The following is a 26154-nucleotide window of genomic DNA, read 5'->3' as shown; positions in this document are numbered from 1 at the left end:
GTCTAAAGCCAGGAAAAGCAGCAGGCCCGGACGGGTTTCCAGGGGAATATTATAGATTATTTAAGATGGCATTGGTCCCACACCTCCACAAATTTTGTAATGATATTATGTTAGGTAAAAACATCCCTATGGATATATTGCGTGCTAAGATAATAGTTATCCCCAAACCTGGTAAGAACCCGAATTTATGTAATAGCTACCGCCCTATTTCATTAATAAATCAGGACATAAAGATCTTTACCAAAATACTGGCCAACAGACTGAAAATACATCTCCCCTCTCTGGTACATCCAGACCAGGTGGGATTTATTATAGACAGAGAAGCACCTGATAACATTAGAAGGACAGTGGACCTAGTTGATCACCTAGATAAGACCAAAACGCCTTCTCTGCTCCTTTCACTGGATGCAGAGAGGGCGTTTGACAGAGTGGACTGGGAATACATGTTTGAGGTATTAGCTGGTTTTGGACTCAGGGGCCCCTTCGTGAAAGCCATTAAAAATATCTACTCCTCCCCTACAGCTGTGATTAGAGCGGCGGGGTATCAATCGAACCCTATTGATATTCGTGGAGGTACTAGGCAAGGTTGCCCCCTTTCTCCGCTGATTTTTGCACTATGCATAGAGCCCCTAGCGGCAACAATCAGACTTTCCCCAGATATACATGGAGTTAAGATAAACCAAAATGATTACAAACTCTCGCTTTTTGCGGATGATATTCTTTTGACACTAACGAAACCCCTGATTTCACTACCAAATTTGTATAAAATTCTGCAAGACTTCTCAGATGTGTCGGGATATAAAGTCAATTTAGATAAGTGCGAAGGACTGCCCATAGCTCTCCCGACCCATACTTCTAAACTAATAGAAACGAATTTCACATTTACCTGGGCTAGAAAAGCGATACAGTATTTAGGAGTCAAAATACCTAAAGACTATAAAGATTTGTATAAGATTAACTATATCCCTCTTTTTAAAAAAATTAGGTCGGACCTACACAGATGGAAGAGTAAACAATTCTCATGGTTTGGTCGCCTTTCGGCAATTAAAATGACTATTCTTCCACGCATATTATACCTCTTTAGGGCTTTACCTATCAAAGTCCCAACCCCAGATATAATCAAATTACAACAAGACCTAACGGGATTTCTAAGAGGCAGTAAGTTAGCCAGAATTGCTTCCAGAACTTTACAACTTCACAGACAGGTGGGGGGGGGTGGGTATGCCGAACTTGATGGAGTACTATCAAGCAGCTAGATTAGCTCAAGATCTACTACTGAATAAAAACACAAACGACATTATATGGACTAAACTGGAGGCTGAAGTAGAAAAAACTGATGTCTTCTGATATACTATGGAGACCTACTAAGGGATACACAAATACCAACACCACCTTATCAGCCTCTGGAGACTCGGTAAAGACCTGGACAGTGTTGACCAGTGCTCTTCACCTATTACCAACAGACTCAATAGCCAGACCGATTAAAACTCTGCTCCCGAATGATCTACATTTACAACTGGAAAAATGGGAGAATAAGGGACTTTACAGAGTGGCCGACTTTCTAGTAGATGGTAAATTCATTACATTCGCACAAACCCAAGATAAATTAGCTCCCTACAAACTCCACTGGTTTCTATACCTGCAGATCTCATCTGCGATACACAAATACCTACATTTCCCTCATACAAGAAAATTAACAACATTGGAACAATTTATAATTAACAAGAAAAGGGATAAAAAGATGATTTCCTATCTATACATAGCTATACAAAAGGCAAGATACACCTCAAACACTCCAATAGTTGATAGATGGATAAAAGATATAGGTACAGATCTAAAAATAGAGGACTGGATAGCCATCACACGTGACGTTGGTAGAGGTATGATTAGTGCTGACTTCAAAGAGAACTGTATTAAAACCACTTTCAGGTGGTACTTGACCCCGACTAAAACTTCTCACTATTCGCGTGGTTCCACCAACCATTGTTATAGAGGGTGTCGAGAAGTAGGTACATACATTCATATGTGGTGGGAATGCCCTAAAGTGCGGCTGATATGGTCTGAGCTATCGTCTCTACTGAGTACTTTGCTATCAGAAAATATCAATCTCTCGATGGCGCAGGCCTTACTGAACGAACACATCCCAAGATTTAACTCTGCCATAAACACTTTTATAAGAACACTATGCACAGCCACAAGGATATGTGTAGCAAAGTATTGGAAGATGGGGGTACCAACTTGGACTGAGATAATGGAAAAGTTTAAAGTTACTTACTCCATGTCGGAGCAAGCTTCCTTGATTCAAGGTTCGACAGAGAGTTTTCAGAAAATTTGGTTTTATTGGATTATGGGAGACAGAGGAGTGAGAGGAGGTATAGAGGAAACTGAACCTACTTAGAAATTAAGACAGGAGGGGTGAGGAGGGGACTGACGGGGAGAAGGGATCTAGCCTTCCCCGACTCTGCTGAACTCTAATAATGTTGAGATATTGTTGCTGACTTTACCTTTTTTCCTTCTTGTTCACATGCTATAAGTATTATGTCAAAGATAGGCAAAATGTATAGGCTAAGACATATGCATTGGTTACAGGTTTCTGTTATGTTGATTTTTATTGTTGGATTCTTAAGTTTAAATATCTACTTTGGTGGTCATATATACTAGATAGCAAAGAGTAACTGGACCACAGAAGACAACAACTTATTGAGATTGGGCTTCCAGAGCCCCAGGAATTGCTGGACTTAATTACCGAACATGCCCTAGTGCTCCATCAGTTATATGGCAGGACAAGAGTGTATAGGAGCCAATTCAGCCAGATATTTTGTAAGCTATATTTTACTTATCAATGTTGTTGTACATTTTATGATGTTAATTATTTGAAAACTAATAAAAATTATTTCAACCTAAAGAGGCTCTTCAGATGGAGACCCCACTAAATGATATTTTGGACAGAATTAAGGCTCTTAAGTTGGCTAATTCTTTTATTACAGACGCCGCTTTTTCATCTTGCTAAATTAGCGGCTAAGAATTCAGGTTTTGCCATTTTAGCACGTAGAGCGTTATGGCTTAAGTCCTGGTCAGCTGATGTGTCATCTAAATCTAAGCTTTTGTCCATCCCTTTCAAAGGTAAGACCCTATTCGGGCTTGCATTGAAAGAGATCATTTCAGACATTACTGGATGGAAGGGTCATACCCTCCCTCAGGATAAGTCAAATAAGACAAGGACCAAACAAAATAATTTTCGTTCCTTTCGAAACTTCAAGAGTGGTCCCTCTACCTCTTCCCCTGCTGCAAAGCAAGAGGGGAACTTTGCTCAATCCAAGCCAACCTGCAGACCTAATCAGGCTTGGAACAAGGGTAAACAGGCCAAAAAGCCTGCTGCTGCCACTAAGTCAGCATGAAGGGGTAGCCTTCGATCCGGGACCGGATCTAGTAGGGGGCAGACTCTCTCTCTTTGCTCAGGCCTGGGCAAGAGACGTTCAGGATTCCTGGGCAGTAGAAATTGTAACCCAGGGATACCTTCTAGATTTCAAGGATTCCCCTCCAAGGGGGAGGTTCCATCTTTCTCAATTGTCTGTAAACCCGACAAAAAGAGAGGCGTTCTTACGCTGTGTAGAAGACCTTTTTACCATGGGAGTAATCTGCCCAGTTCCAAAAGCAATCTCCAATCTGTTTATAGTTCCCAAAAAGGAGGGAACCTTCAGACCAATTCTGGATCTCAAGATCCTAAACCAATTCCTAAGAGTTCCATCTTTCAAGAGGGAGACCATTCGGACTATCTTACCATTGATCCAGGAGGGTAAATATATGACCACCGTGGACTTAAAGGATGCATATCTGCACATTCCTATCCACAAAGATCATCACCAGTTCCTCAGGTTCGCCTTTCTGGACAAGCATTATCAGTTTGTGGCTCTTCCTTTCGGGTTGGCCATGGCGCCGCAAATCTTCACGAAGGTGCTAGGGTTCCTTCTGGCGGTTCTAAGGCCACGGGGCATAGCAGTGGCGCCTTATCTAGACGACATTCTAATTCAAGCGTCGTCCTTCCAACTAGCCAAGTCTCACACGGACTTAGTGTTGGCCTTTCTTTTTTGAGAGTTCTCTTTCCCCCCTCACAAGAGTTTCATTTCTAGGGACTCTGATAGACTCGGTGGACATGAAAATATTTCTGACGGAGGTCAGGAAATCAAAGATTTTTTCCACCTGCCGAGCTCTTCATTCCATTCCTCGGCCGTCAGTGGCTCAGTGTATGGAGGTAATCGGAACTAATGGTAGCGGCAATGGACATGGTTCCATTTGCTCGCATTGCATCTCAGACCACTGCAACTATGCATGCTCAATCAGTGGAATGGGGATTATGTGGATTTATCTCCTCAGACAAATCTGGATCAAGAGACCAGAGACTCTCTTCTTTGGTGGTTGTCACAGGATCATCTGTCCCAGGGAATGTGTTTCCGCAGGCCAGAATGGGTTATAGTGATGACAGACGCCAGTCTTCTGGGCTGGGGTGCAGTCTGGAATTCCCTGAAAGCTCAGGGTTTGTGGACTCGGGAGGAGGCTCTCCTACCGATAAATTTTCTGGAATTAAGAGCGATATTCAATGCTCTCCAGGCATGGCCTCAGCTGGCTTCGGCCAGATTCATCAGGTTTCAGTCAGACAACATCACGACTGTGGCTTATATCAATCATCAGGGCGGAACAAAGAGTTCCTTAGCGATGATAGAGGTCTCAAGGATAATCCAATGGGTAGAGGCTCACTCTTGCCATCTGTCAGCGATCTATATCCCAGGTGTAGAGAACTTAGTCGTCAGACTTTTCATCCGGTGGAGTGGGAACTCCATCCGGAGGTGTTTGCTCAGCTGGTTCGGCTATGGGGCACACCAGAGTTGGATCTGATGGCGTCTCGTCAGAACACAAAACTTCCTCGTTACGGCTCCAGGTCAAGGGATCCTCAGGCTGTACTGATAGATGCTCTAGCAGTACCCTGGTCGTTCAACCTGGCTTATGTGTTTCCACCTTTCCCTCTCCTTCCACGTCTGATTGCCAGAATCAAACAGGAGAGAGCATCAGTGATTTTGATAGCACATGCGTGGCCACGCAGGACTTGGTATGCAGACCTGGTGGACATGTCATCCCTTCCACCATGGTCTCTGCCATTGAGACAGGACCTTCTGATTCAAGGTCCATTCAAGCATCCAAATCTAATTTCTCTGCAACTGACTGCTTGGAGATTGAACGCTTGATTCTATCAAAGCGGGGTTTCTCTGAGTCAGTCATAAATACCTCGATTCAGGCTCGAAAGCCTGTTACCAGGAACATTTATCATAAGATATGGCGTAAATATCTTTTTTGGTGCGAATCCAAAGGCTTCTCTTGGAGTAAAATCAGGATTCCTAGGATTTTGTCTTTTCTCCAAGAGGGATTGGAGAAAGGATTATCAGCTAGTACCCTAAAGGGACAGATATCTGCTCTGTCTATTTTGTTGCACAAGCGTCTGGCAGATGTTCCAGACGTTCGGGCTTTTTGTCAGGCTTTAGTTAGAATTAAGCCTGTTTTTAAACCTATTGCTCCGCCATGAAGTCTAAATTTAGTTCTTAGAGTTCTTCAGGGGGTTCTGTTTGAACCCATGCATTCCATAGATATTAAGCTTTTATCTTGGAAAGTTTTGTTCCTAGTTGCTATCTCTTCAGCTCGAAGAGTTTCTGAACTATCTGCATTACAATGTGACTCTCCTTATCTTGTGGTTCGTGCTTTGAAATTTTATTTGCAGGCAACCAAAGATTTTCGTCAAACATCTTCTTTGTTTGTTGTCTATTCTGGAAAGCGTAGGGTTCAAAAGGCTACGGCAACTTCTCTTTCCTTTTGGCTGAAAAGCATCATCCGTTTGGCTTATGAGACTGCTGGACAGCAGCCTCCTGAAAGGATTACAGCTCATTCTACTAGAGCGGTAGCTTCCACATGGGCTTTTAAAAATGATGCTTCTGTTGAGCAGATTTGTAAAGATGCGACTTGGTCGTCGCTTCATACCTTTTCAAAATGTTATAAATTTGATACTTTTGCTTCTTCGAAGGCTATTTTTGGGAGAAAGGTTTTGCAAACAGTGGTGCCTTCTGTTTAGGTTCCTGTCTTGTCCCTCCCTTCATCCGTGTCCTAAAGCTTTGGTATTGGTATCCCACAAGTTAGGATGAATCCGTGGACTCGGTACATCATGCAAAAGAAAACAAAATTTATGCTTACCTGATAAATGTCTTTCTTTTGCGATGTACAGAGTCCACGGCCCACCCTGTCTATTCAAGACAGATAGTATTTTTTTTATGTAAACTTCAGTCACCTCTGCACCTTATAGTTTCTCATTTTCTTCCTTGGCCTTCGGTCGAATGACTGGGGGGTGGAGTTAAGGGGGGAGCTATATAGACAGCTCTGCTGTGGTGCTCTCTTTGCTACTTCCTGTCAGAAAGGACAATATCCCACAAGTTAGGATGAATCCGTGGACTCGGTACATCGCAAAAGAAAGAAATTTATCAGGTAAGCATAAATTTTGTTTTGTGCTCAAATAGGGATCCAGCTTTCCTTCTCCTTGGCATATCACCCTCAATCCAATGGGGCTGCGGAACGGTCTAATCAAGCTCTGGAACAGTTCCTCCATTGCTATGTCTCAGATCACCACAATAATTGGTCTGAACTGTTACCTTGGGCAGAGTTTGCTCGTAATAGTGCTATTAATGCTTCCTCCAAGTTATCCCCGTTCATGGCGAATTATGGGTTTCAACCATCCTTGTTGCCCGATTCATTCATGTCTCAGGGTATTCCGGCTTTGGAGGAGCATCTCCGGCAACTCCATTCCACATTGGTGCAGATTCAGGATTGCCTTCATCGTTCTATGCAGCGCCAAAAGTTCCAGGCTGATCGTAGGCATCTGCCCGCGCCTTCCTACCAGGTTGGTGAGAGAGTTTGGTTGTCTTCCCGCAACTTGTACCTTCATGTGCCTTCCAATAAACTGGCTCCCCATTATGTTGGTCCTTTTCGAATACTCAGACGGGATAATCCTGTGGCCTACGCTCTTGACCTTCCTTTTGCAATGCGCATCTCCAATGTTTTTCATGTCTCCCTCTTGAAACCATTGGTTTGTAATCGGTTTACCACTGTGTTGCCTCGCCCCCATCCTATCTTTGTTGACATCCATGAGGAGTATGAGGTCAGCAGCATTATTGACTCTCGTATGTCCAGGGGCCGCATACAGTATTTGGTTCACTGGAGGGGCTACGGTCCAGAGGAGCGTTCATGGGTTCCCTCCTCTGATGTTCATGCTCCCGTCCTCCTCCGTGCCTTCCATGCCCGTTTCCCCAATAAGCCCTTTGTCCTCCCGCGGGGGAGGGGTCGTTGAGGGGAGGGTACTGTCAGGGTGTTTTCCTTGCTTTGTTTGCCATGTGCTGCTGGTACCTATTTTACTCACCTCTCTTGCTGACTCTGGTGCATACTGTGTGATGCTGCTCATTTCCTGCACTTCTTTTTATGGCCAGACTGGTGTACATCATCCGTGTGAGACAGGATGCAGTCTCAGAATTGTGATGTCATCCCTTATTATTTAAAGGGCCTCTGTTCAGTGTGCTTTGCCCTTGCGTTGTCTCAAACTTGTTTGTGAGAGCTCCTGTGTATTACCTGGCTGTCTGACTTCCCTCCTGGGTGCTGATCCCTGGCATGTTCCTGACTCTGCTGTTCTCCTTGTTCCTGATTCCGGCTCGTCTGACTACTCACTTTGGCTCCTGACTCGGCTCGTCTGACTATTCGCTTTGGCTCCTGACTTGGCTCGTCTTACTACCAGCTCTGGTTTTGATTCCTGGCTTGTTATTTGACTTGTGGACTTGTTATTATTTTTTGCTATTAATAAAGGTCTGATTATTTTTGCACTTCTCGTCTCAGTCTGATTCCTGGCATCCTGACAGCAATCTCCAAATACCTGGAATAGTAGTCAATCACGACTAGGTACTTTTTCCCATGCAGCTCGCACAAATTAGCAGCTATTTTCTGCCATGGGCCTGCAGGCAGCGGAGTAGAAATCAAGGGCTCCCTTCTCTGAGTAGGCCGTCGTTCCCGGCAAAAGGCACATTTTGACACATGGCTTGCAATGTCGGAACTGATCCCAGGCCACCATACTGCCGTAGCTGCCCTTTCTCTGCACTTTGTAATGCCCAAGTGGCCATCATGAATCCTGCTTAACATCTCCTGCCGCATGCTAACATGAATAGCAATGCGGTCCTGGAACAGCACCAACCTATCCAGCTCCGTGTGCTGCGACCTCTCTGACTGGTAAGAACTTAAAGACATCCAGACTGCCCGGCTCTCGGGCCAACCTTCTTTTATGTACTTAATAACTTCTTGAAGTTCAGTATATAAATAGGTCTCCTTTATTATTTGTTCTAGTTTCCCTGACAAAATGGATTTGGATGCCAGAACTGAATCTACATACACTTTCACATCTGATTCCGTTGAAGATTCTTCAGCAGCAGCCAGCGGGAGCCTGGAAAGTGTATCTGCCACTACCAGTTGTTTCCCCCACACATGCACTGCCTGAACGTTGAACCTGAGCAGCCTCATCAGAAGTCTCTGGCATCTTAGGGGTGTTTTGTCAATATCATAGGAGTTGATTAGAGGGACTAGCGGTTTATGGTCAGTTTCCAGACTAAATTTCTCTAAACCTACTAGGTAACGCTGGAAGCGCTCACAGGCCCAAACTGCAGCTAGGCACTCTTTCTCAATTTGGGCGTATTTCAACTCAGCAGCCTTCAGTGTACGGGAGCAGTAGGCATTGGGCTCTAGTTTGTTCTCATTCAATTGCAGGAGGGCAGCCCCTAACCCATAACTGCTCGCATCAGCACTTACCACAGTCTTTTTAGAAGGGTCGTAGTACCCCAACACTGGGGCAGACCCCAGCAGGGACTTGACCTGTATAAATTATTCTTCCTGTGAAGGTCCCCAGACCCAAGCAACATCTTTCTTTAACAACTCTGTGATAGGTTGCAGTATTGTGGATAAATCTGGAAGGAACCTGCCCACATAATTCACAAGGCCCAATATTTGCCTCATCTCATGTAAATCGGAAGGACTTTTCATCTGTTCATTAGCAAGGATTTTGCCAGTGTCTGGCTTGATGCTATCCCCATTGATAATATGCCCAAAGTAGCATAACTCAGCCTTCCTAAAATGGCATTTCTCCTTATTTAATTTCTGCCCAGTCTCTCGAATGGTCTGCAGCACACAGCTCAATCGCTGATCATGTTCTTCCAATGAAGACCCATACACTAAGATGTCATCCATGACGACTGCCGTGCCCTCGTGGTCCCTTAGGAGAGAACTCATCTCTCTTTGAAAGATTTCAGGAGCAGAGGATAACAAAAGCAAAACCGACCTACTGGTGTAATGAAGGTAGTCAGTTTGCTGCACTTTGGATCTAGAGGTATCTGCCAGATGCCGCTGGAAGCATCCAGTGTAGAGAAGAACTTTGCCCCAGCCAATTTTGGAGCTATGTCTTCAAGTGTCGGCAGCACATATCTCTCTCTCTTTACCTCCTCATTCAGCCTTTTCAAGTCTATGCAGATGCGTACCTTCCCGTTTTTTTTTCTTGTCAACAGGCAAAATGGGGGAACACAAGTCAGTTGCTTCAACAACCTCTTCAAAAAACTCCCATATTCTTCATACGCAGAAGTTCCTTCTCCACTTAAATCATGAGTGGGAACGGAATTCTACGTGGAGTGGTAATGCTATATGGGACTTTTAAGTGATATTCGGACTGGGTTGCAATTCAGTAGGCCCAATTTACCAAACATATCTTCTGAAATCTCATTCACTCTGGCGACTAGGCCCAAACCACAGGCTGCTTTTCTGCTCAATAGGTTGTTAACACACTGACCTCTAATCACATGCACCCACATGGTGAATTTCCTCTGCTTGTACTCGCAGCTGGCAACAAATTTTCCCGCACAATCAATGCGGCCACCGGGACTATGAACTTTTGTTGTAACTTTCACCAGCTGAGGCTGTCGAGGCAGTTTTATGAATGCTGCAAGGGACATAACAGTGATGTCTGCTCCTGTGTCAATCTTAAAGGCAACTTTGGCTCCCATTACAGTAAGAGTAACCCTCCAATCGTCATCTGAACCAGTGTTAATTTTGACAGCAAGTTTCAATTTAGTCTTAGTTTTAGTCTTTTGACTAAAATGCCATTTTAGTTTTAGTCATATTTTAGTCATCTGAATTGTTTTAGTTTTAGTCTAGTTTTAGTCGACTGAATCTCCAATACATTTTAGTCAACTAAATCTCCAGTAGATTTTAGTCAACTAAAATCTAAGGGGTTTAGTTAAAGTGTAATGCATTATTTAAGCATTTCTCTATCATTTGCAAACTGATTACATACTCCAGGAGTAAACATAACACCTGTTAATATTTATGGTATTAAAGGGCCATAATACCCAAATGTTTAAACACTTGAAAGTGATGCAGCATAGCTGTAAAAAGCTGTCTAGAAAATATCACCTGAACATCTCTATGTAAAAAAGGAAGATATTTTACCTCAAAAGTTCCTCAGTAGCCACCTCCCATTGTAAAGGATTTCTAAGCAGCATTTTAGTGTGTTTGTCCTGGGACATCCGAAGGGACTAGCATCGTGCACTCTCATATTATTTCACCAATCAGGTAAAGGAAGCTTACTATGAAATCTCATGAGAGTTATGTCAAATCTCATGAGATCACAGTAAGAGTTCATGACCCTCAGCACTGCTGATGCTGATTGGCTGCTGTTCATTTCTTCATTTTTTTAATTTTTTTTACCTGCAGCTGGGAGCAGCTGAGTATAACTTTTTACACAGAACAAACTCTGCTGAGCTGAGGAGATTGTGAGGTAAAATATCTTCCTTTTTTACATAGAGATGCTCAGGTGATATTTTCCTGTCAGCTTTTTACAGTTATACTGCATCCGTTTCAAGTGATTTAGCATATGAGTATTATGTCCCTTTAAGGTTTAAACATGCAATACAGACACAGATTTAGCCGTTGTGATATGTAACATCTTTATTAAACTTAAAATTAAATAAAACCAAGTTTCATAAACAAACAGAAGTGCAACTTTAAAATATATAAAAAAAAACTGTATTGGCTATATTGAACATATTACCCAATATAAAAACTTTAACAGTTCTCTGTTAATAATTAAAAACAAGTATCAAGAAACTCAACACAACAAAAAGTTTCTGCAGCTAGCACAGGCACAGCATAACTTAAACCCATATTCGTGGTTTATGCTTATTTCTATAGGAAGAATCAATTGATTGTTCATAGATTCAAAAACGTTTCGGCAACAATATTAGCACTGCTCTAGAACTTCCAAACTTATTATAAACTCCTGGAGTAAAGGTTTATTAACCTGATTTCTTTTATGGTATTAAAGGGACAGTAAACCTTAAAAATAATGTTATATAATTCTGCACATAGTGCAGAATTATATAACATTATTTAAGTGCTATAGCTATAAATGCCTTTTTTACCTTTTAATATGTTAAAAAATATGGAGCTTTTACTGACCCGCTCTCTGCTGAGCGGGTCTGTTATATTTAGTCAGCGCATCGGGCCAGCTGTATAGTCACAGCCCGGCCCGACCACGCCATAAGACTAAGTGCAGCTCGCTCCTGTCACAGGAGCGAGCTGCACTTAGTGCTATGGCGCGGTCGGGCCGGGCTGTGACTATACAGCTGGCCCGATGCGCTGACTAAATATAACAGACCCGCTCAGCAGAGAGCAGAGAGTGGGTCTGTAAAAGCGCCATATTTTTAACATATTAAAAGGTAAAAAAGGCATTTATAGCTATAGCACTTAAATAATGTTATATAATTCTGCACTATGTGCAGAATTATATAACATTATTTTTAAGTTTACTGTCCCTTTAAGGTTTGAACATGCAATACAGATTTAACAGATTTAACTGTTGTGGTATATAACATGTCTTTATCTTAAAATTTAATTAAAAAAAAGTTTCGTAAATTTTACAAAAGAGAAGTAATTGGATATGGATTGATTATAACACCTTGTATAAAATGTTTTTGTCAGGAAATTTTGATTTAGTTTTAGTCATAGTCTTTTGACTAAAATGTCATTTTGATTTAGTTTTAGTCATACAGGCCCATTTATCAAGCTCCGTATGGAGCTTGAAGGGCCGTGTTTCTGGCGAGTCTTCAGACTCGCCAGAAACACAAGTTATGAAGCAGCGGTCTAAAGACCGCTGCTTCATAACCCTGTCCGCCTGCTCTGAGCAGGCGGACAGGAACCGCCGGAAATCAACCCGATCGAATACGATCGGGTTGATTGACAGCTCCCTGCTGGCGGCCGATTGGCCGCGAGTCAGCAGGGGGCGGCGTTGCACCAGCAGCTCTTGTGAGCTGCTGGTGCAATGTTAAATGTGGAGAGCGTATTGCTCTCCCGCATTTAGCGAGGTCTTGCGGACCTGATCCGCAGTGTCGGATCAGGTCCGCAAGCCCTTTGATAAATGGGCCCCATAGTCTTTTGACTAAAATGTCATTTTAGTTTTAGTCGTATTTAAGTAATTAGAATTTCTTTAGTTTTATAGTCATTTTAGTCTAGTTTTAGTCGACAAAATTAACACTGATCTGAACCAGGCCGTTCAACAACAGACCCTACAAAGGACACTTCTTGACCCTCCTGGTCGCTATCCACCTGCATCTCCTTAATATACTCAGTTTTACACACCACTTCAAAATGGCCCATTCGGTTACATTTTTTTACATCTTTTGTCTTTAGCAGGGCTTATGACACTTTGATCATGGGCACGGTTGCACCGTGTGCAGCGAGCATGCTGCGCCCATCCGCTTCTGGGCCTATCTGTTGCCCTTGGTCTACCGCTCACACTGTGCCTTTCACTAGCAGCTCTCCTAGCACTCTGGCGGGCCATCCTAATAGCCCCATCCAAGGTTAAATCAGCCTCTAACTGTAGCTTCAGTGAGACTTCAGCATCTGCAATTCCTATGACTATTCAGTCTATGATTTGCTCCTCTTTAGCAACACCAAACTCACAGAATTCAGCTAGTTTATACAGGCTGTGCACAAATGACTCCACAGATTCTCCCACACGCTGAGCACGTTTGTGAAAACAAGCCCTCTCATGAATCACATTTTTTTTGGGCACAAAGTGGGCACTGAGTTTGTTCATAACTATTTCAAAGTCAAATTCTTCCCCTTCTTGGAAAGTAAAGGCATTGAACACTGGCTCCACATCTTTCCCCATAGAGTATAAAAGAGAATTAACTTGTACTTCACCACTCTCCTTGTCCAGCTTGGAAGCAATCCTGAAGCATTCAAACCGCTGATGCCATGTGGGCCAAGCTGCAGGCTGAGAGAAATCAAAAGGCTCAGGTGGGATAAACTTCGACATCGTCCTCAATCAGGAAACAGAAGCGCAGGCAAGAACTTCTGACAGCATGTCATGAGATGCAGGACACAGCATAGAAGGTACAACGCTATTTTATTGCAGAGCATAGGAATATACACCTGGTACAATACATCTGACTTAGTAACTGCGACATAAACAATAACGGCCCCAAAACACGCCCCCTTCCGGTGACATCACCTCCCACTCTCATCACAGTGTTCCTCAGGGGTCAGTTCTGGGGTCTGTTTTGTTTAACATATTTAACAGGGATATCAGCAAAGGGCTACAGGGGAAAGTATGTCTGCTTGTAGATGATGCAAAAATTGTATCCTACCAATGAGATAAGTTTATACTTTTAGGAAATATCGGGCAGACTTGCTGGGCCTATGACTCTTATCTGCCGTCAAAATCTATGTTTATATGTTTACAATCTAAATCTACTCAAGAGCTGTAAATCTTGCGGCTTTCAAGAAGGGTTTTAAACACAGGGCCAGATGATCTAAACCTTGCAAGTTCATACGTGGTTTTTCATGGCGACCCTCCGTTTTAGTTTGCGGAAAAAACTATGAGATCGGTAGAGCAAAAATCTTTACATATATACGCTGTGATTAGAGAGAAAATTTCAGATATGCCTATGTAATGCCCATGTTCAGCCCATTTTAAGAAAAAACAATATTTATGCTTTGTATTTTGTACTTTTAAGTATGAATTTCTTACTTACTTTTTGCACACCCAGTGTACTTAAATTGCAATTTACGCTGTGCATAACTAATATGATTTATTTCTGTGTAATTTATATACAAATTTTACGTTTTTGATAAAATCAAATTTCTTTCTAAGATGGTGATAGTCCACAATAATAAATACAGCCATAAAGAAGTGGCGGCCATAGCCTATATATATTATTTTTTTTTTTTAGATTGAGGTATAAGTAGAGCTCAATTGCAAGATTGCAGCTTGTGTCATTTGCATATTTCCACCTTTTTTTTTTACCTCTGAGAGGGCAGATTTTGGAAGAAAGTATCCTGGGAAATAGGTGCCTGCCTTTCCTTTTTCCCCCTCCCATTTCCTTTGTTGACTTCACAGCTTGGGTATTAGCTCCCACAAGTAAGGGTTTTCGTGGGCTATCAGAAATAAAACATAATATATTCTTACCTGATAAATTCCTTTTCTTTCTTGGTGATCCACGAACCCGCCCATTTTTTTCTACTTGGCGACAGTTCTTGTTTGCAACTCTTTACCCTACCATCTTTCTTACTGGTTCCTCTTTTTGTTGGCTTTATTTACTACTGGTAGAGAGAGAGAGAAGTAGGAGGGATACTTAAAGCTTTCTAGAGGGGGATCTTTGCCTTTTCCTGGTGGCCAGGAGATGAATTCCGCCAAGTAAGGATTTTTGTGGACTATCACCCCCCAAAAAGAGAGGAATTTTTCAGGTAAGAATAAATTATGTTTTTTGTTAATACAATTTTTTTGTAATCTTAGTGTTTTTTATTTTTCTTAATTTTAGTGTTTGTTATTTTTGGTAATGTTAAGTTTTTTATTTTCTGTAATTTTAGTGTTTTTTTGTTGTTGTAATGTTAGGGTTTTTTTAATTTTGTAACGTAGTTATTTTTTTAATATAGTAATGTTAGGTTAATTTATAAGTTTAATCTTAGGTTTTTTTTTCCACAGGTAAGTTTTTATTTATTTTAAGATAGTTATATTGTAATTTTAATTTAAAGTTAGGGGGTTTTAGGTTTAGGAGTTAATAGTTTAATTTAGTGTTTCTCTTGTTAAGTGTAGTCAGTCCACGGGTCATCCATTACTTATGGGATTATATCTCTTCCCTAACAGGAAGTTGCAAGAGGATCACCCAAGCAGAGCTGCTATATAGCTCCTCCCCTCACATGTCATATCCAGTCATTCTCTTGCAACCTAACTAAAGATAGGTCGTTGTGAGAGGGCTGTGGTGTTTTAAGCTTAGTTTTATTTCTTCAATCAAAAGTTTGTTATTTTAAACGGCACCGGAGTGTGCTGTTTGTTCTCAGGCAGCATTAGAAGAAGAATCTGCCTGCGTTTTATATGATCTTAGCGGACGTAACTAAGATCCACTGGCTGTTCTCATACATTCTGAGGAGTGAGGTAACTTCAGAACAGGGGAATAGCATGCAGGGCTCCCCTGCAAAGGAGGTATGTGCAGTAAATTAATTTTCTATGGAATGGAATTGACTGAGAAAATACTGCTAATACCGATGTCACGTAAGTTCAGCCTTAAATGCAGTGGTAGCGACTGGTATCAGGCTGATGAGTGTGTGTGTGTGTACACTGAGGTATTTTTCTACGGAATGGAATTTTACTCAGAAAATACTGTTAATACTGAAGTAATGCATGAGCCTTCACTGCAGTAAAAGCGACTGGTAGCAGGCTTATTAATAACACTTCATGACTTTAAAACAAAACGTTTACTAGTATGTTAATCGTTTTTTTGTGAGGTACTTGGTGATAAAACTTATTGGGCATGATTTTTACCACATGGCTATCGTTTTTTCTGCATAGAAACAGTTTACTGAGCTTCCCCACTGTTGTAATAGGAGTGGGAGGGGCCTACTTTAGCGCTTTTTTGCGCAGTAAAAATTCAGTCACAGTCTTCCTATTTCATACTCCATGATCCAGGACGTCTCTACTGAGCTCAGGGGTCTTCAAAGTTCGTTTTGAGGGAGGTAATCAGTCACAGCAGACCTGTGACAGTGAGTTTGACTGTGATAAAAACGTTAATTATTACAATTGTTATCCGTTTTTGGGTATTAAGGGGTTAATCATCCTTTTGCTAGTGGGTGCAATCCTCTGCTAACTTTATACACTTACTGTAAAAATTTGGTTGCTATAACTAATTTGGTTCAGTGTTATTTCAACTGTGACAGCTTTTTGTGCTTCTTAAAGGTGCAGTAGCGTTTTTTTTATTGCTTGTAAATTTATTTGAAATTATTTTCCAAGCTTGCTAGTCTCATTGCTAGTCTGGTTAAACATGTCTGACACAGATGAATCTGTTTGTTCACTATGTTTAAAGGCCAATGTGGAGCCCAATAGAAATTTGTGTACTCAATGTATTGATGTTACTTTAAATAAAAGTCAAACTTTGCATGTAAAGAGATTATCACCAGACAACGAGGGGGAAGTTATGCCGACTAACTCTCCTCACGTGTCAGTACCTTCGCCTCCCGCTCAGGAGGTGCGTGATATTGTGGCGCCAAGTACATCAGGAAGGCCCATACAAATCACTTTGCAAGACATGGCTACTGTTATGACAGAAGTATTAGCTAAATTGCCAGAATTAAGAGGTAAGCGCGATCACTCTGGGGTAAGAACAGAGCGCACTGATAATGAGAGAGCCATGTCCGATACTGCGTCACAATTTGCAGAACATGAGGACGGAGAGCTTCATTCTGTGGGTGACGGATCTGATCCAGGCAGACTGGATTCAGAGATTTCTAATTTTAAATTTAAGCTTGAAAACCTCCGCGTATTGCTAGGGGAGGTATTAGCGGCTCTGAATGATTGTAACACGGTTGCAATTCCAGAGAAATTATGTAGGCTAGATAAATACTTTGCGGTACCGGTGTGTACTGACGTGTTTCCTATACCTAAGAGGCTTACAGAAATTATTAACAAGGAGTGGGATAGACCCGGTGTGCCTTTTTCACCCCCTCCTATATTTAGGAAAATGTTTCCAATAGACGCCACCACACGGGACTTATGGCAGACGGTCCCTAAGGTGGAGGGAGCAGTTTCTACTTTGGCTAAGCGTACCACTATCCCGGTGGAGGATAGCTGTGCCTTTTCAGATCCAATGGATAAAAAATTAGAAGGTTACCTTAAGAAAATGTTTGTTCAACAAGGTTTTATCTTACAGCCCCTTGCATGCATTGCGCCTGTCACTGCTGCGGCAGTATTCTGGTTTGAGTCTCTGGAGGAGGCCATTCGCACAGCTCCATTGGATGAAATTATGATGTGACTTCTAAATCTAAATTGCTTAATATTCCTTTCAAGGGGCAGACCTTATTCGGGCCCGGTTTGAAAGAAATTATCGCTGACATTACGGGAGGTAAGGGCCATGCTCTGCCTCAAGACAGGGCCAAATCAAAGGCCAAACAGTCTAATTTTCATGCCTTTTGTAACTTCAAGGCAGGAGCAGCATCAACTTCCTCCGCTCCAAAACAGGAAGGAGCTGTTGCTCGTTACAGACAGGGCTGGAAAGCTAACCAGTCCTGGAACAAGGGCAAGCAGGCCAGAAAACCTGCTGCTGTCCCTAAGACAGCATGAAGTGAGGGCCCCCTATCCGGAAACGGATCTAGTGGGGGGCAGACTTTCTCTCTTCGCCCAGGCTTGGGCAAGAGATGTCCAGGATCCCTGGGCGTTGGAGATCATATCTCAGGGATATCTTCTGGATTTCAAAGCTTCTCCTCCACAAGGGAGATTTCATCTTTCAAGGTTATCAGCAAACCAAGTAAAGAAAGAAGCGTTCCTACGCTGCGTACAAGACCTCTTACTAATGGGGGTGATCCACCCAGTTCCGCGAACGGAACACGGGCAAGGATTCTATTCAAATCTATTTGTGGTTCCCAAGAAAGAGGAAACCTTCAGACCAATCTTGGACTTAAAGATCCTAAACAGATTCCTAAGAGTTCCATCATTCAAAATGAAAACTATTCGAACCATCCTACCCATGATCCAAGAAGGTCAGTACATGACCACAGTGGACTTAAAGGATGCCTACCTTCACATACCGATTCACAAGAATCATTACCGGTATCTAAGATTTGCCTTCTTAGACAGGCATTACCAGTTTGTAGCTCTTCCCTTCGGGTTAGCTACGGCCCCAAGAATCTTTACAAAGGTTCTGGGCTCACTTCTGGCGGTACTAAGACTGCGAGGCATAGCGGTAGCTCCGTACCTAGACGACATTCTGATACAAGCGTCAAGTTTCCAAATTGCCAAGTCTCATACAAAGATAGTTCTGGCATTTCTAAGGTCGCATGGGTGGAAGGTGAACGTGGAAAAAAGTTCTCTATTGCCACTTACAAGGGTTCCTTTCCTAGGGACTCTTATAGATTCTGTGGACAAGAAAATTTACCTGACAGAGGCCAGGTTATCATAACTCCTAAATGCTTGCCGTGCCTTTCATTCCATTCCACGCCCGTCAGTGGCTCAGTGCATGGAGGTAATCGGCTTAATGGTAGCGGCAATGGACATAGTACCATTTGCGCGCCTGCATCTCAGACCGCTGCAATTGTGCATGCTAAGTCAGTGGAATGGGGATTACTCAGATTTGTCCCCTCTGCTAAATCTGGATCAAGAGACCAGAGAGTCTCTTCTATGGTGGCTTTCTCGGCCACATCTGTCCAAGGGGATGTCCTTTCGCAGGCCAGATTGGACGATTGTAACTACAGACGCCAGCCTTTCAGGCTGGGGCGCAGTCTGGAATTCCATGAAGGCTCAGGGATCGTGGACTCAGGAGGAAAAACTCCTCCCAATAAACATTCTGGAATTAAGAGCAATATTCAATGCTCTTCTAGCTTGGCCTCAGTTAGCAACTCTGAGGTTCATCAGATTTCAGTCGGACAACATCACGACTGTGGCCTACATCAACCATCAAGGGGGAACCAAGAGTTCCCTTGCGATGTTGGAAGTCTCAAAGATAATTCGCTGGGCAGAGTATCACTCTTGCCACCTGTCAGCGATCCACATCCCAGGCGTGGAGAACTGGGAGGCGGATTTTCTAAGTCGCCAGACTTTTCATCCGGGGGGAGTGGGAACTTCATCCGGAGGTCTTCGCCCAACTGAGGCTTCGTTGGGGGCCTACCGGATCTGGATCTCATGGCGTCGCGCCAGAACGCCAAGCCTCCATGTTACGGATCCAGGTCCAGGGACCCGGGGGGAGCGGTGCTGATAGATGCTCTGACAGCACGTTGGGTCTTCAACATGGCTTATGTGTTTCCACCATTTCCGATGCTTCCTCGTTTGATTGCCAGGATCAAACAGGAGAGAGCATCGGTGATACTGATATCGCCTGCGTGGCCACGCAGGACCTGGTATGCAGATCTAGTGGACATGTCTTCCTGTCCACCATGGTCTCTACCTCTGAGGCAGGACCTTCTAATTCAGGGTCCTTTCAACCATCCAAACCTAATTTCTCTGAGGCTGACTGCATGGAGATTGAACGCTTGATTCTATCAAAGCGTGGCTTCTCGGAGTCGGTTATTGATACCTTAATACAGGCTAGGAAACCTGTTACCAGAAAAATTTACCATAAAATATGGCGTAAATACTTATATTGGTGTGAATCCAAGAGTTACTCATGGAGTAAAGTTAGGATTCCTAGGATATTGTCTTTTCTACAAGAGGGTTTAGAAAAGGGTTTATCTGCTAGTTCGTTGAAGGGACAGATTTCGGCTCTGTCTATCCTTCTACACAAACGTCTGGCAGAAGTTCCAGACGTTCAGGCTTTTTGTCAGGCTTTGGCTAGAATTAAGCCCGTGTTTAAGACTGTTGCTCCGCCGTGGAGCTTAAACTTAGTTCTTAACGTTCTGCAAGGTGTTCCGTTTGAACCCCTTCATTCCGTGGATATCAAGCTGTTATCTTGGAAAGTTCTGTTTTTGATGGCTATTTCCTCGGCTCGAAGAGTCTCTGAGTTATCTGCCTTACATTGTGATTCTCCTTATCTGATTTTTCATTCAGACAAGGTAGTTCTGCGTACTAAACCTGGGTTCCCTACCTAAGGTAGTCTCTAACAGGAATATCAATCAAGAGATTGTTGTTCCATCCATTGTGTCCTAACCCTTCTTCAAAGAAGGAACGACTTTTGCATAATCTGGACGTAAGTCCGTGCCCTAAAGTTTTATTTGCAGGCAACTAAAGATTTTCGTCAAACTTCTTCCCTGTTTGTCGTTTACTCTGGACAGAGGAGAGATCAAAAGGCTTCGGCTACCTCTCTCTCTTTTTGGCTTCGTAGCATAATACGTTTAGCCTATGAGACTGCTGGACAGCAGCCTCCTGAAAGGATTACAGCTCATTCTACTAGAGCTGTGGCTTCCACCTGGGCCCTTTAAGAATGAGGCCTCTGTTGAACAGATTTGCAAGGCTGCAACTTGGTCTTCACTTCACACCTTTTCAAAATTTTACAAATTTGACACTTTTGCTTCTTCGGAGGCTGTTTTTTGGGAGGAAAGGTTCTACAGGCAGTGGTTCCTTCCGTGTAAAGTTCCTGCCTTGCCCTCCCGTCATCCGTGTACTTTTAGCTTTGGTATTGGTATTCCATAGGTAATGGATGAACCCGTGGACTGACTACACTTAACAAGAGAAAATATAATTTATGCTTACCTGATAAATTAATTTCTCTTGTAGTGTAGTCAGTCCACGGCCCGCCCTGTCTTTTACGGCAGGTTTAAATTTTAATTAAACTCCAGTCACCACTGCACCCTATAGTTTCTCCTTTCTCGTCTGGTTTCGGTCGAATGACTGGATATGACATGTAAGGGGAGGAGCTATATAGCAGCTCTGCTTGGGTGATCCTCTTGCAACTTCCTGTTAGGGAAGAGATATAATCCCATAAGTAATGGATGACCCGTGGACTGTCTACACTACAAGAGAAATGAATTTATCAGGTAAGCATAAATTATATTTTTGAAATGTGCGGGGCTGGCAGTTTAGGGGTTAATAGTTTTATTATAGTAGTAGCGATGTAGGGGCTAGCGATTTTAGGGGTTAATAGGTTTAGGTTAGTAGTTGCGATTTGGGGGGCCGGCGGTTTAGTGGGATAATACTTTTATTATAGTGTTGGCGATGTGGGGGGTTGCAGTTTAGGGGTTAATATGTTTATTTAGTGTCAGAGATGTGGGGGCCAGCGGATTAGGGGGTTGATAGGTAGTTTATGGGTGTTAGTGTACTTTGTAACATTTTAGTTATGAGTTTTGTGAAACATTTTTGTTTCGCAAAATCCATAACTACTGGTCTAAGATCGCGGAATGGATTGCGGCGGTATAGGCCATAACGTTAGCATTTAAGCCGGAATGCACAACCTATAATACGGCGCTATGGAAAATCCTGCATTGAAAAGCCATTTTTTGAGTGTGGAATGGAGAGTTGCGTAAAGGCTAAAATGCTTGCGTTATAGCTGTACCGCAGCGACTTGTAATACGGGAGACCCTGTCCCTTCAGGGCGCAATGGCCAATTTTTCAGTGGTATAGCCCTGACCGCACCAACCGCAAACTTGTAATCTTGGTGTATGTATTTTATACTAATATTATCGCTGTGGCTTACCTTGTTGTCTGCAGACTCAAGCCTAGATAGGATCCCTCCAAATAAGGCAAATGGTGGGTGGAATTTAGTTAAAAAACTATTTCAGCAAACAGAAGTTTGGTTTAAAAATGTTTAGACTTAGCTGATTTGTTATTTTAAAGTAACACATCTAAATGTCTTGTAATTACAAGGTTTTTACTGTCCCTTTAATAAACGGTATCCATTTTAGGAAATTGTCAAATGTCATAGTCCACAAAGAAGATTGGAGTGCATATTTCCACATGATTCTGACAAAGCGCTTTGATTTATGACACCTTAAAGGTGCTAGTCGCAGTTGCTGTCAGAGTCACTTGACATTTTAGTTTCCCCAAAATGCCATGTGACCACAACAGTGACTACCACCAACAACCGCAACCAAACAATTATTCTAGTATCTGTGCGCTTTAATCTCTACTACAAGCCAAGACCTTGGGGTAGATGTATTAACCGTCGAGTGAAAATGATTCGTTATAGCGTTATACGCTGTCTGCATTTATCATTGCACAAGCATTTCTAGTGAAATGCTTGTGCACTGCTGCCCCCTGCCCACTGATGGCCAATCGGCCACTAGCAGGGGCTGTCAATCGGGATGATTTCAATCCGCCACCTAAAAGGTGGCAGACAGGTTAAGGAGCAGCGGTCTTATGACCGTTGCTTCTTATCTGCCGTTTCATTCTAGCCTGAAATTATGGGCCTCTGAAGCAGCATCCGCTGCTTCATAAATGGAGCCGATAGTGTCCACTCCTTCACAGATTAACCAAATAAATAGAAGAAAAGAATAAGAACAAGATGGGCACTATACAGCATGTAGTTATATAGGAAGATTGATGATAACATGTATCACTAGATGTGGATAACAAATATCAATAATAGTTATTAAAGGGATACTAAACCCAATTTTTTATTTCATAATTCAGATAGAGCATGCAAATTTAAGCAACTTTCTAATTTACTACTACTATCAATTTTTCTTCGTTCTCTTGTTATCTTTATTTAAAAAGCAGGGAATTTAAAGTTTAGGAGCCAGCCCATTTTAGGTTCAGGCATCCCTGGATAGTGCTTGCTTATTGGTGGGCTACATTTAGAAAACCAATAAGCAAGCATAACGCAGGTTCTGAACCAAAAATGGGCCTGCTTTTTAAATTTTACATTCCTGCTTTTTAAATAAATATAGCAAGAGAACAAAGAAAAAAATTATAATAGGAGTAAATTAGAAAGTTGCTTAACATTGCATGTTCTATCTGAATCATTAAAGACAAAAATTGGGTGTAGTGTGTCCCATTAATATTAAAAAATATATTTAAAAAAATGCCTATGCACAAAATCACAAAATACCAGTTATAGTTCAAGTTAAATAAATGTACATATACCTAAAAAGATCCGGATGCAAATTTGAATATCTAAAACAGGACAAACAGATATCTCCCTTGCGAATATATATACTAAAATCAATTGCCACCTTAGTAGCCCCTACGCTTTATGAGATTTACAAATCCAAGGAGCCTTTAAAAATATTATTGGCAGGAAAGTATCTCAATGTCCCAATACACTTCAATCCTGAAAGAATTTGACCTTATCAGGTGGTTGGAAGATATGTTAAATGGTAACGTTCTTAGCGCTAGAAATGCACTCACCCGCAGGCGTAAAGTTTAGCCGAATTCTCTTCAATATCAGAGTTGCTTGGATTTACACCTCTGGTTGTGAGGTTCTTCAAATCCTTTCTTCCTGGTGAACGATGTGGATGGATTCAGTCTACAGTTTGCTGTAACATCCAATGCAGCAGCCTCAGCTTGGTCAACGTTCTCTGACTTGTGCTTGTTGGTCACGTGATTAGCCTGTCACTTAGCTGCCGTTAGGTTATAATGTTACAGTTTAGACACCAATAGATGCTTTGCATTCAATACTTAAACTGTTACTTCTGCACTGTTAAGTCGCTGATTGTTTTCAAGGTACAGGTGTCTTTCCTTTAGTCTCCGATTCAGAGAAATGAAGCATCTATAGGAAGCACTGACTATAAAAGTTTATACACTCCAGGCCAGGAGTATAAGGTCAATGCGTTTCACCCCTTAGGGCTTTATAATATACTCCTGGTTTTCACTATCATAACTCTTAAACTTCTTCTCTATGGCTGAATCTAAATCGAAGTTCATAACTATCATTAATACATACATGGGCACCACTAACTTCCTACAGATTCGTGACACCCACCAAAAAAAAAAAATCTAAATTATTTTTAAAATTATTTTTAACATTGGGGGGCACAAACAAATCCCATGTAATAACCAATGGATAGAAAACAAACCTATATACATAATATGTAGATATTAAAACAGTAGTTAGCAAAGGAGATTACAGGAAGCAATGAAGATCGAAATTGGTATTTAGACCCCTGGGTATCAGAGTCTCCAGTGTAAAGACCCATTTAGATTCCCTCTGAAGGAGAGTCTTAGCCCTATTGCCACCCCTCACTGGAGCTGGAACATAATCAATAATCATGTATCTCAAATCAGAGACACTATGATTCAGAGATAAAAAATGCTGTGCCACCGGCTGTTCATAGGTACCAGTGCGGAGAGCAGTACGTATGGCCGACCTATGGTTGGCCATACGTACCCGTAGGTCATCCTGGGTCTTACCCACGTAAAACAACCCACAGGGGCAATGGATCATATGTACTACATGGGTAGTGGTGCATGTGACCCTGTAGTTGATATCAAACCTTCTGTTCCTCCAGGGATGTACAAAGAATTTTCCCTGGGACAATCCATTATAGGTCACACACCCACTGCACCTGTAGCACCCATTTCTTCTACAAGATACGACGAGTCCACAGATTTCATCCTTACTTGTGGGATATTATCCTCCTGCTAACAGGAAGTGGCAAAGAGCACCACAGCAGAGCTGTATATATAGCTCCTCCCTTCCCCTCCACCCCCAGTCATTCTCTTTGCCTGTGTTATACTAGGAAGACATGGTAAAGTGAGGTGTTAGTTTTAGTTTCTTCAATCAAGAAGTTTTTTTATTTTAAATGGTACCGGTGAGTACTATTTTCCTCAGGGGGTCATGGAAGAAGATTTCTGCCCTGAGGTTGATGATCTTAGCAGCTGTAACTAAGATCCACGCTGGTTCCCACAAGACTTCTGAATATAACAGATGAGACATCTTCAGTGTGGAGACCGTTTTCATGCTACAAGCAGCATTAAGGTATGTGCAGCCTTTTTATTTCTGAGGAGACTAGATATATCAGAACTGGCTGGCATGTATGTCCCTGTATGGGAATGGGTAAGCAATAAACCTATTTTACAGCAAGGTTGTTACTGGAGTCCCTGGATTTTATTTATAGATAGTTGACATTTTATGGGCTTATATGACACTATGGGAGAGGCAAAGAAAAACGGTTCATAACGTTTTTATTTTTTGGCAATAACCGGTATGATTACTGGTGTGTTTGAGGGTGTACATTGTTTTTTGATCACTTGTGTGTAAAACCACTTCCCCATGCGGTTGTGTTTGGGCCTACTCCGGCATCGACCTTAAGGGGCGGGGCTTATTTTCGCGCGCTCAGGTGCGCACTTCCCTCAGACTAGGCAGCAGCAAGCAGTAACTCCGGTGGCTCCTGGCCTGTGTAACTCTAGTCCAGAGTGTTGGAAAGTTGTTTCGAAGTACCCTGGAGGCAGGTAGGCGCCACAGCAGAGCTGTGGCGAGGTGCAGAGGGTATTTTTGATTGTAAACTGACAATTTGTTAATCTAAGTTCTTTAGAGCCTTATTTATCCCCTTTCTTCTGGGGTGCAATAATTTTTTGATAAACCAACTAATTTAAGTTAAATTTGGAGATAATTTAACGTTATTTTAAGCAGTTTTGGAAAAATTGTTCACTTTTTATTTTCTTAAAGGCGCAGTACACGTTTTTCAAAAGTTTATTTTAAGCAATAAATAAAGTGTTTTATTGGTTATTACTAGTCCATTCAAACATGTCTGACATTGAGGAATCTGAATCTCATTGTTCTATGTGTTTAGAAGCTATTGTGCAACCCCATCTAACATTGTGTAACTCTTGTACTGAAAGAGCCTTACATTGTAAAGACCATATATTAGGTGAAGAAAGTATGCCTAAGGATCATTCTCCGTCTGAAGAGAATCAGGATATGCAATCCAATTCTCCCCAAGTGTCACAACCTTTAACGCCCACACAAGCGATGCCAAGTACTTCTAGTGCGTCTAATTCTTTTACTCTGCAGGAGATGGCTGCAGTTATGTCAACTACCCTTACTGAGGTGTTATCTAATTACCAGTGTTACAGGGTAAACGCAGTAGGTCAGGTATTAATGTAAATACTGAATCCTCTGATGCTTTATTAGCTATTTCCGATGTACCCTCACAGTGCTCTGAATTGGGGGTCAGGGAATTACT

This window comes from Bombina bombina, chromosome 6 (assembly GCF_027579735.1).
Source record: "Bombina bombina isolate aBomBom1 chromosome 6, aBomBom1.pri, whole genome shotgun sequence".
Classification (NCBI taxonomy): Eukaryota; Metazoa; Chordata; class Amphibia; order Anura; family Bombinatoridae; genus Bombina; species Bombina bombina.
This window is presented reverse-complemented; position numbering follows the sequence as displayed.